Below are 13,029 nucleotides of genomic sequence, written 5' to 3'. Positions count from 1 at the left end.
TAATTTTATAACATACATAGGTGCATATATATGTTAAACAAATCACATATAATATATATTTTCGTAAATGTCATATGTAATTCTTGTCGTAGTAATATGGATAAATTACTTTCATATGAAGAACATATCATGATAAGTCATCATAATTACATATCAACTGTTAAAAAATTATTTTGTCTTTTAAATATTGTCTTGTAAATATGTTGTGTAGGATAACCCAACAAAAAAATCATAGAAAATAAACATAATCAAAATAGAAAAGCTACAATCAAATAAATAAGAACATTGGGTGGTTGAATATATAAATAAAAATGTTACATAAATATACATTTAAATTAAAAGAAAAAACTAAGATTCGTCTACTTGCTCAAACAAAAAACAACCCATATCTGTTTTCTGAATCTTCTTTCTTTATTTAACACCATTCAACCATGGAAACTTGATGACAGTTCTTCACTAACCTGCAACAAAAATGTTTTTCTTTAAAAAGAAGAATGAAAAAGATATTTCAAGCAAAACATTGATGTTTGGAGAGTCACATTCAAGATTGAGTAATACATACAAATCGAATATAAAGATCAAATGAGAAATTGAATATAAAGAAACAATATAAAAGTTTCATTTGTTTTTGTTGAAAGAAAAAACCATATTACAATTACCATTGATGCGACATAACCCATTTCTTCAAATCATCATATTTGGATCGTGAATGCTTCAACTATATGAAAACTTTTGGATCATAATATCTTCAAAAAAATGACGACTTTTTGTAAGAAAAATGTACTAATATAATTACATATATAATGAAGGTGATAGGGTGTTGGGGTTTCAAATGCATGAGGTGTTGAACTTATAGAGTGTGTGATTTTCTTGGAATGAGATTATGTGTGATTAATTACTTTGAAGGTGAAAGGGTGTGGGGTTTCAAATGCATGAGGTGTTGGCAAACTTTTATGGGGCTTTCAAATGCATGAGATTCAAGAAAAAATGCTAGCTTTATAAATATGTATGACTAGGCGAATGTCCGCGAGTTGCGTAGAAACACCTATATAGTTGAAATATTTACAAATATACGTTTTTTAAATATAACAATAACGTTGTTTTTAAATTAGATATAATAATTCATATACTAAAGTGATATAATATATTGATTATTTTGAATTATATGATAATATATACATCTATTATAATTGTATTGTCTTAACCGTTTGAATGACTTTTATCCGCAAGTTACTCATGAATAAAATTAAATATAATATATGGCTTAATGTTATTTATAGTTGTTGTTATTGTTAATTAATTTTTTAAAATTTATTTGCTTAACGTTTTAATTTTTATCATTATAATTATTTAAAACATCAGACATTGTTTTTTGATTTTAAAGGTAACAAAATAATCATTTATATAGAGTTATTTTTAACTATTGTTATTCTAAGTTATTTTAAGCTACTTATTTGAAAACTTTTAATGATTATACAAATATCTTTAGGAAATATTTTAATTAAATTGATATTATAATTTAGTTTTTGCATTTAGCACTACAATATATCAGTTTTAACTATTCACAAAATATTAATTGGAGTTTTTAAATGGAACTGGAATTTATATTTAAGTTGACGCTATAATGTATATTTAAATTAACAGTTTAAGTATTTTGTCCAAACTGTTCCAAATTTGTAGCTTTACATACAACAACATATTAAATCTAATAAATTAAGTATACTATGTTAAAAGTTAAAGACATAACTTTATATGTAGAAGTAAATATATTATTTTAATACTGAAATTTAGTTTATTTATGATTATACTTTAAGTTTGATATTTATTTAACCTTATTAACCGAATTATAATCATTATTAGAAACACACTACAATTCATCACGTTTAACTATTTATAAAATATTATTTGTGTTGTTTAAGTTAAACTAAAGTTTATATTTAAGTTGGTCCTGTAATGTTATATTTAAATTTATAATTTAAATATTTTATAGAAATTGTTCAAAAGTTGTAACTTTAAAATGATAATGGTTTGCATCCAACAATATATTAAAACTAATAAATTAAGTATATTATGTTAAAAGTTAAAAAACATAACTTTATAAGTAGAAATAAAGATATTTTTCTAATATTGAAATTTAGTTTAATTATGATTACACTTTAGGTTTGATATTTATTTAATCTTATTAACCAACTCATAATCATTATTAGAAAGAAATTGAAAAGTCATGGGAGTTTCAGATGAATGTGGTGAAAGGAAAAATGTATGGGAGCTTCAAATGAATGTGGTGAAAGAAAAAATGTTTCTTTTATAATATAGTATGATATGACTTGGCGAATGTCTGCACGTTACGCAGAAGCAACTATATAGCTGAAATCTTTACAAATATATGTTTTTTTTAAATATAACAATAATGTTGTTGTTAATAATGATATAATAATTTGTATACTAAGTTGATATAATATATTGATTCTTTTGAATTATATGATAATATATACATCTATTAAAACTGCATAATCTCAATATTTTGAATGACCTCTACTCGCGTGTTACTCATGAATAAAATTAAATATAATATACGATTTAATGTTATTTATAGTTGTTTTTATTGTTATTTAATTTTTTAAAATTTATTTGTTTAACGTTTTAATTTCTATAATTGTAATTATTTAAACATCAAACAATTTTTTTTCATTTTAAAGTAACAATATAATCATTTGTATAGAGTTATTTTTTATTGTTAGTGTAAGTTATTTTAAGTTACTTATTTGAAAACTTTTAACGATTATAAAAGTATCTTTAAGAAAATATTTTAGTTAAATTGATATTACAATTTAGTTCTTTGCATTTAGCACTACAATTTATCACTTTCAACTGTTCACAAAATATTCTTTTGATTTTTTAAGTGGAACTGAAATTTATATTGAAGTTGACCCTATAATGTTATATTTAAATTAACAATTTAAGTATTTTGTCCAAACTGTTTAAAAGTTGTAGCTTTAAACTGATAATGGTTTACATACAACAACATATTAAATCTAATAAATTAAGTATAATATATTAAAAGTTAAAGACATAACTTTATAATTAGAAGTAAATATATTATTTTAATATTTAAATTTAATTTATTTATAATTACACGTTAGGTTTGATACTTATTTAACTTTATTAACCAACTTATAATCATTATTAGAAAAACACTATAGTTTATCACGTTTAATTATTTACAAAATATTATTTGGGTTGTTTAAATTGAACTAAAATTTATATTTAAGTTGATCATGTAAGGTTATATTTAAATTAACAATTTAAGTATTTTATACAAATTGTTTAAAAGTTGTTGCGTTAAAATGATAATGGTTTATGTACAACAACATACTAGACTTGATAATTTAAGTATAATATGCTAAAAGTTAAAAACATAACTTTATAAGTAAAATAAAATATGTTCTTTAATATTGAAATTTTGTTTATATATAATTACACTTTATGTTTTATATTTATTTAACCTTATTAACGAACTTATAATCATTATTAGAAAGAAATTCAAAAGCCATGAGAGTTTCAAATGAGTGTGGTGAAAGGAAAAATCAATGGGAGTTTCAAATGAATGTGGTGAAAAGAAAAATGCTTCCTTTATAAGTATACTAATTTATTTAATGAATACTTTATCAAATATAACACGAAAAACACAAAAAACACGATAAAGAACTGCTAAATCATGTCAATTTCGTGTCGAATTTTGAACACGAACACGACACGACATCGTGTTTTTTACAGTTAACACGAACACGACATTAACACAAATACAAATTTCAGTTTCATCCCGATTTTGTTTCGTGTCGTGTCATAAATTGTCACCCTAGTTGTACATAAAGGTTGTTTCCTATTAAACAGTATGTATATTTTTTGATTTACAAATAATTTATACTAAGAAATAATGCAAAATTATTATTAGTTTAAAATTGTAAATGTAATGTTTATGTACACATTAGTATCTAATGTAATTATTTGATAACTGATTAAATATGTGTTTTCATTTTTGGTGGTATGTGTTTAGTTTCTTAAGTAAACCCCACATGTGTTGAATCACATTTTTTGAAATTTTTTGAAAAGGATTAGAGAACTTACTTATTGCCTGCAATTTTTGGTAATTTAAGACATCTAATTTCACATTAAACCATATATGGTTTAATGTTATTTATAGTTGTTATTATTGTTAACTAATTTTTTAAAATTGATTTGCTTAATGTTTTAAATTCTATCATTATAATTATTTAAAATATCGAACATTATTTTTTGACTTTAAAGGTAACAATATAATCATTTATATAGAGTTATTTTTAACTATTGTTATTATAAGTTATTTTAAGCTACTCATTTGAAAACTTTTAACCATTATAAAAATATGTTTAGAAAATATTTTAGTTAAATTGAGATAGTAATTTAGTTTTTGCATTTATCTGTAACATCCCCCTCTGGCACGTATCACAATATTGTCCACTTTGGGCCGCTCGGCACGAGGACTTCCCAGGGGGTCACCCATCCTGGTACTACTCCCGCCCGAGCACGCTTAACTGTAGAGTTCTTATGGGATCTGCTGCCCTCACGGCTTTAAAACGCGTTGTGATAAGGAATGTATCCACACCCCTTATAAGGAATGCTTAGTTCTCCTTCCCAGCCGATGTGGGATCAGATCTAACCAACTTTCACCCCCGATTATCGGCTTCGACGTCCTCGTCGAACACATCGACCTGTGCCCTGATTCTGATACCATTTGTAACATCCCCCTCTGGCACGTATCACAATATTGTCCGCTTTGGGCCACTCGGCACGAGGACTTCCTAGGGGGTTACCCATCCTGGTACTACTCCCGCCCGAGCACGCTTAACTGCAGAGTTCTTATGGGATCTGCTGCCCTCGGGCGGGAGTAGTACCAGGATGGGTGACCCCCTGGGAAGTCCTCGTGCCGAGTGGCCCAAAGCGGACAATATTGTGATACGTATCACTACAATTTATCACTTTTAACTATTTATAAAATATTCTTTTGTTTTTTAAATGTAACTAAAATTAATATTTATGTTGACGTTGTAATGTTATACTTTAGTTAACAATTTAAGTATTTTATACAAATTATTCAACAATTATATCTTTAAAATGATAATGGTTTACATCCAACAATATATTAAAACTAATAAATTAAGTATAATATGTTAAAATTTAGAAAAACATAACTTTATAAGTAGAAGTAATGATATTATTTTAATATTGAAATTTAGCTTATATATGACTACACTTTAGATTTGATATTTATTTAACTTAATTAACAAAATTATAAATATTATTAGAAAGAAATTGAAAAGTCATAGGGGTTTCAAATGAATGTGGTGAAAGGAAAAAATAATGAGAGTTTTAAATGAATGTGCTGAAAGGAAAAAATGCTTCCTTTATAAGTATACTAGACGAATTCTCGCGCGTTGCGCAACGAAGATTAAAAATATGTTGTTAAAAATATTGAAAAATATATGTATAAAATGGTTATGTTATTGACATTAACTTTGAGATAATATTTTTACATTAATTTATATATATATATATATATATATATATATATATATATATATATATATATATATATATATATATATATATTATCTTAATTATTTTGAACAATAATATTCATTGACATCAACCCACATTCCTCATTAATAGAATTAAATATAATTATCTATTTAGTATTATTTTTAACAATTATTATTATTGAATAATTATATTTTTACTTATGCGATCATTTTCTAATTTCAATAATAATATTCATTTAAAATACAATTTATTTATAGCTAAATGTAATTTATAATTTGATGTTATTATCATTTAAAATTGTTATTCATTAATTTTAAACCACTTATTATTAATAATAATATAAAGAAGACTTTTAAGAAACACTTAATATTATTATTAAAATGTGAAACATACACTAAATAATAAAGTGATAAGATAGACAATTTACATTTCAAAAGAGACTTGCATGGATAATATGACATATCCATGTAATTTGATTTTATTATTTATAATTATTGCTAATTAATTTTAAAACCAGTTGTTATTATTAATAACTGAAAGAAACTTTTAAAAAACACTTATTATTATAATTAAAATATTAAAGATATACTAAAATATAAAAGTAATAAGATAGACAATTTTTATTTTAAAAAAGGTTTACATGGATAATATGACATAAAATGATATTCTTAAAAGAATACTTAAATCAAGAAAATACAAAAAAGAATTAGTATATAACAAACTTACAAATTAAAAACTTCAACATAATAACATGGCTCGAAAAATTGTTCAAGGCCCTCAAACCAACACAAACAACTTTAAACTTGTTTTCTTTATGAATTTTGTAGGTGATTTGTATTTGTGTGTATACTAAAAAAAAGATTGACCTTTTTATAGTAGAGTATCCATTAATTGTTTATTAAATATATTATATAAGTTATAAAACCTTTGAACTGTTAATCATTATTAAGAGAATTTTGAGTGGTATTTGTTACAATAGGAGGTTTCAAATGCATGAGGTGTTTGCAAATTTTTATGAGGGTTTCAAATACATGAGATTCAAGGAAAAATGCTAGCTTTATAAGTATGTATGATAATTATATAGATATAGATATAGATATAGACTAGGTGTATTCCCGTACGTTGCGTAGTAAAACAAATATATGGTTAAAATATGTTGAAATTTATAATTTTATCCATGGTTTTTGGTTATTTTTTATATGAAAGGCATATTAAAATTGAAACCTATGACCCTAAATATTGGCACCAATCATGGAACATGTGTTGTTGGTTTTTAATATTCCAAAACTATTCCTAAAATTATCGATATTGGGGTTCTATGTAACACTCCAATCCAGGTATTCCATTTTTAGCTGTTGAAGTATTTACTTTTGGAAAATGAGGACCTTCCGTACGCTGGGCGTACATATGTGTACGCTTCAGCATGCATCACGGAGCTTAGGCTCGTACAGGAGGCGTACGAGGCCAAAGACCAAAAACCCTAATTTCATGACTTCCACCCTATTTAAGCAACCTTATATTATTTGGACCAAACCCTAATCAGCCTCCATAGCCTCATTCTGCCTTAGTGCCATTAAATCGACCAAGTTCTGGAATTTAATTGAAGAGCCTGCATGCATTAAGCACTTAATGGACTTTCGTGCACGAGCAATTTGTACATTGGGCGTACTATGTTGTATGATGCACATACAATTCCTTAGCCCAATATGTTAAGCATACATAAAAGGTACGTTGGGCGTACGCTCTCAGGAAGCTTTGGGCCTTGGCAGATTTCAGACCAATGTTCCTTAACGGTTTTGGGCGTAGACGTGCTGGTTTTGGGCCTGAAATTATCTTTAGGCCAATTTTGGTATGATTGGGCCTAGTGGGCCTTATGGACCAATATAGAATTAGAATTTTATGTTAGGCCCATTAGTGAAGGAATGACCTTTGGGCCATTATGGAGGAATTAGAGTTAGAATGTTGGGCTCTTTGATTAGGTTGAGTTATAATCCTAATGTAATACCTGACTCCTGGTACGTATTTAAATTCAAGAAATGTTGCTATTTACTCTAGGTCTCGGCGAGTTGGAGACCCAACTCGTCGAGTAGACTCGAATTTTGATCGAGGGTTTAAGTGACCTACTCGACGAGTCGGAAGACCGAGTCGACGAGCAGGAGCAGTCTGGACAAAACCCTAATATTTAGGGTTTGCACCCTATTTAAACAACTTAACTCGTCCTAAACCATCCTCCATCGTCCCTATCACTTCCAGAAAACCGTATATTGAAACCCTAAACCCTTTTTGAGTGATTTTGAGCTCTTTGTGCCATTTTGTGCAAGTTAGAAGGTTGAAGAGAAGAAGAAGGAGCTTGATATTTCAGAAGGAGCAAGGAGATCCAGAGGTTTTGCTTCATTTCCTATTTATTGGAGGTAATAAGTCAATACCTTGCTTCTTCTTTCATTAGATACTCTTTTTAGAGTAACTTAGGGTTTTTGGAAGCCATTTTGGAGCCATCCTTGGATACAACCACGATTTTGGGATAAGGACTTCAGATCTGGAACCATTGAGGGTTCCCATGGCATAAAGGTGCCAACTTTATGGCCAAGGGAGACCCATGCATCATATAAACCCCTTTTTATGGCTTTTGAGCCAAAGTCCCCATGCATGTACGTCAAGTTTGAAGCTTAGCGTGTAAAATGGACCCTAGGAGGCCAGATCTATGGTTTTGACGCGTTAAGACCCATTATAATCGACTATATAGTTTTAGACAAAGAGGGACTCGTTGAGCCATTTGGGCGAGTCGGCGAATCGGGATACTTTCCCCCCCAAAATGTCTTCTTAAAATGGTTTTTATTGAGTGGAAGGAACACTCAGCCTGCTAGGGGTTTTGTCTTGGACCTGGAAATCATAGGACTCAGCGAGTGTATGAACAGACTCAGCGAGTGCGAGGCAATCTCCCAACCCAGGAAGACGGACTCGACGAGTTATCCATAGAACTCGACGAGTCCTAGACTGGACACATTCATATGATGAAGATGAACTCAACGAGTTCAAGGATGAACTCGGCGAGTCGATTAAAGATGGTCCTGGTGCTATGGTTGAAGGTGAACACATCGATTTCTTGTTAGACTCGTCGAGTAGAGTCGGGAGTTTTATAATTTTGAAAGAATAGGGACTCGACGAGTTGGTGGACCAACTCGACGAGTCAAGTCAACTGGATGTTGACTTTGACCAGGGTTTGACCTTGAATTTGACTTGGAATTGGGTTGACCCTTGTACGGGGATTATGAGTATGCATTAGTATTCAGAAAAGGTCGTTGTGTAGGGATTGAGGAGTAGAGACGAGTTGATCCCCATGCCGAGGACTGCGCGGATACTACACGACATTGAGGTGAGTTACCTTCCAATAGCGGTGGGTCTAAGGCCACAATGTCGGCCCACCAGTAGGAGTGTATGTTAGACCGTTGTCTTTGTGATAATTCTCTATGTTTACTACTACTTGATATTTTTATGTGTTAGCATGATATGTTGTTACGTGATCATAGCAGTAAGGGGAGGTAGTCCCCAAGTTACCGGCCGATAGGGCCAAAGGGGAAGTTTACTACCTAGCTATGCTAGACAGATTATGATTATGTGATAATATGTGGTAGACAGGTCGAGAGGACCAAAGGGGTAGGCCATCACCCAGATGTGCTAGGTAAGGTCACCGGTCAAGAGGATCGAAGGGGTAGGCTAGTACCCAGATATGCTAGGCAAGGTCACCGGTCGAGAGGACTGAAGGGATAGGTCGGGCACCCAAATACGCCTAGCACTATGTATGTCATGTGTTTGTATGGAATGTGGTATGACGGGGGAACTCACTAAGCTTTGTGCTTACGGTTTTTAGTTTTGTTTTAGGTACCTCTTCAGCGAGGGGTAAGGTGCTGGAACAGTAGCTGCACATCACATTCACACAGGATTCCGCATTTTGAGATCTATGAGATTGTACTCTGATTTTATTATAATTTTTATGATATGATTTTGAGACATGAGATGATTGGTTTATGAAAAGAAACGACTCAACTATGTTTTCTTATAAATGTTTCCTAAATTATTATATCAAAAATGAAATTTTTGGTCTTGAAAATTGGGACGTTACAAGTTGGTATTAGAGCCTTAGTTTGACGGATTCGAATACACTCTCGGGTGTGTCTGAACTAAAACTGAGGACTAGGTATGAAATTTTTCAAAAGGAAATTCATTTTTTTAAAAAGAAGTTTGAAAAGAGAAAGGAACTTTGAAAAAGAACAAGATGTGTGATCTGTGAGACCGGCCCAGCTCAAGTAAGTTTTCCCCAAGATACCTATATATGTTATGTTATGATATGATATGATTATGAGAGCTACATGCTAGATTAGGGCTAGGGATCTATGAAGGATGCCTTATATGCCTACTGTATATGTATGAGAACTGTATGATAGATTAGGGCTAGAGGATCTAGGAAGATGCCGTATATGCCTGCTATATGTCTTTATTGAGCTAATATTGATTAGTCAGTTTTATGATAGCTTGGATATAGTAGGTCGGATTAAATTACTCAATGCTCGAATGTTGTTGCGTTGTGCTTCGGGAGATCTAGTTATCTTTAGCTAACTAGTAAACGAATACGTTAAGTTACATATTGTGAGGACAAAATAATATCAGAAGGTTAGGTCTGGCCCTGATGCACAACTCTTGTTTGAGTCCAACCGTTGTGGGGTATGACCTTTCATTCGAAAAATTATCTAGTATTAGTAATATGTAATGGTATTCGCAAACTAGTTAGGTCAGGGTAGCAGGGGTTCCTTATACAGCTGATGGCGGAGAGTTACCCTAGGATAAGCCTAGGATGAGTTTAGCAAAGAGTGCAGCAGTAGTCGAAGGGACTTGGTGAAGTCGAAGCAAACCTTGAGGAAAATTCGGAAAAATGTGGAAGGTAGTATGTGCCTGTACTACTGAAAGCAGAGGGTCCATACTCGACTCAAGGGGGGCTAAGATGGAATCAGGGAGCTCTAAAGTGTATGAGTCTTCCCGAGAGTTATGTATGATTCTAACGATTATCTGTTATGTTTCAGAATGGTGATGATCACATGTCACGGAGGATGAGGTTCAGATTCGGGATCAGGTGTCGAGCCAGTAGATGAGGGACTACGTGAGTTCATTGCTTCTGAGATCACTAGAGGCATCCTTGAGTCGATCCCGGTGATTTTCAGGTCATTCAAGGAAGGGATCATAGAGCTGATGGAGGATCGCCTCAGGGCATTCAGGAGCAACATGACACTCAGCCAGTCAGGATCACACACCGTCCTTCAAGGACATCAGGAGCAGTGGTGCGCCGAATTTCCCTTGGGTGAAGGACCCCATTGCTGCTAGACGGTGGATTGCAGACATGGAGTATGCACAGCTGACGAGCTTCTTCCCTGAGGGGTCGAAGGTTCGTTATGCTACGAGATGTTTGAGGGACTGAGCTAGAGACTGGTGGGAATCAGTTGGTGATTCAGTGCGAGCCTCAACCATTGAGGCTATGACCTAGTCTGACTTTGTGACTAGGTTTAGGGTAGAGTTTTCACCGGCTAGGGAGCTTCAGCAGTTGGCCATGGAGTTTCTCGACATGAGGCAGACGACTGAGTCGGTGGCGGAGATCACCGCCAAGTTTTAGGAGAGGGCATTGTTGGTGCCCTGTATGCGGGGGACGAGGAGATGCAGAGGACCCGCTACCATGACATGTTGAGAGATGACATCCGGGAGCATGTCAGCTTCTCAGCATGCCCAAACCTAGATTCCATGATTGCCAGGGCAAGGGAGAGGGAGATTGACTTGGAGCACATCAGGAAGAGGAAGGCGGAGGATGGGCATGTGACTGGGGCTTTGGGGAAGAAGCCCAAGGGATCCGACTCTAGGTCGAAGGGCCGCTGTAGAAAGTGTGGCAAGACTCATGAGGGGGTTTGTAGGTTGGGTTCATCGGGCTGCTACAAGTGCGGCATGTTGGGTCACTTCAGTAGGGATTGTACCGCCCCTCCGCCCACTTTTGAGGCATCAGAGTTGTTGTGTTTCCACTGCAACCAGCGAGGCCATAAAAAGGCCAATTGCCCTCAGTTGACAGCAGCAACGCCAGTGAAGGCGCCATGTCTAGTGACCCTGCGGATCACTGATGGTCGGAAGGGCAAGACAGAGGCTCCAGTGGTAAGGAGTCGACCCTTCCAGTTGACTACCGAAGAGGCACGCACCGCACCCGATGTGGTGAAGGGTATGATTTCTTAAACCTAGCTTTTATTTTATGTTGCTTATGATATTGATGTGCCTTGTAATATGTCTTGTTTAGGATCGTTCCATGTGAACGGTATCCCAGTTCAGGTGTTGTTTGATTTTGGTGCTACCCGATCATTTGTCTCGCTTGCGCTTAGCAAGAGGTTCCCTGAGTCTTCAGGCATGTTGGATTGCCCCTAGGGGTCGAGATTGCGGACGATCGATCAGTGCGAGCATCAGAAGTTTTTAGGAACTGTGTTTTGAGGTTGTTCGAGGAGCGTTATTTGGTGGACTTGGTTCCCATCCCGCTGCGTGGGAACAAGGTGATTATACACATGGATTGGTTGAGCCCCAACGGGGCAGTGATCGACTGCGCGCAATAGTTGGTTCGGATCAAGACCCCGAGTGGAGGCAAGCTGGTGATTTAGGGAGAGATGCCACAACGTGGACCAGTACTATTTTCAGCAGTGAGGCCTAGGCACTATCTTCAGTAGGGTTGCATTGGGTATGTCACCTATGTTATGGATATCCAGGAGGCAGGTAAGGCGACGGTGAGCAATGTTCTGGTGGTGCGAGATTACACGGATGTATTTCTGGAGGAGCTCCCTGGGATACCTCCAGAGCGACAGGTGGAATTCAGGATCGACCTAGTCCCTGGTGTAGCTCCAATAGCAAAGGCATCATATCGGTTGGCTCCTCCCGAGATGTTGGAGTTGTCTACGCAGTTGCAGGAGCTGTTAGACAAGGGATTTATCAGGCCGAGTAGTTCGCCTTAGGGAGCCCCGGTCATGTTTGTCGAGAGCTGAACAAGGTAATGATGAAGAACCGTTACCCACTCCCGAGGATAGATGACTTGTTCGACCAGCTTCAGGGAGCATCTTGGTTTTCCAAGATAGACTTGCGGTCAGGCTACCATCAGATGAGGTTCAGGGAGGAGGATAGATAGAAGACTGCTTTTCGGACTCACTAGGCCACTACGAGTTCGTGCTGATGCCCTTCGGGCTCACCAATTCTAATGTCGCGTTCATGGAGCTCATGAACCGCATGTGCACACCGATGTTGGATCGGTCTGTGATAGTCTTCATTGATGACATTTTGGTTTACTCCAAGATGTAGGAGCAGCATGAGGAGCATCTGTGAGAGGTTTTGGATACCCTAAGGAGGGAGAGCTTGTATGCCAAGTTCTCCAAGTGTGAGTTCTGG

General features: G+C 34.3%; 1 pseudogene; it reads right to left on the bottom strand.

Moving 5' to 3' along the window:
* Positions 1-4,820: 4,820 nt before the first annotated feature.
* On the bottom strand, positions 4,821-4,942 carry LOC111889168 (5S ribosomal RNA; annotated as a pseudogene).
* Positions 4,943-13,029: the final 8,087 nt, after the last annotated feature.

This window comes from Lactuca sativa, chromosome 4 (genome assembly GCF_002870075.4).
Source record: "Lactuca sativa cultivar Salinas chromosome 4, Lsat_Salinas_v11, whole genome shotgun sequence".
NCBI classification, from domain to species: domain Eukaryota; kingdom Viridiplantae; phylum Streptophyta; class Magnoliopsida; order Asterales; family Asteraceae; genus Lactuca; species Lactuca sativa.
The sequence above is the reverse complement of the archived record's forward strand: the minus strand, read 5'-3'. Positions and strand labels throughout refer to the sequence as shown.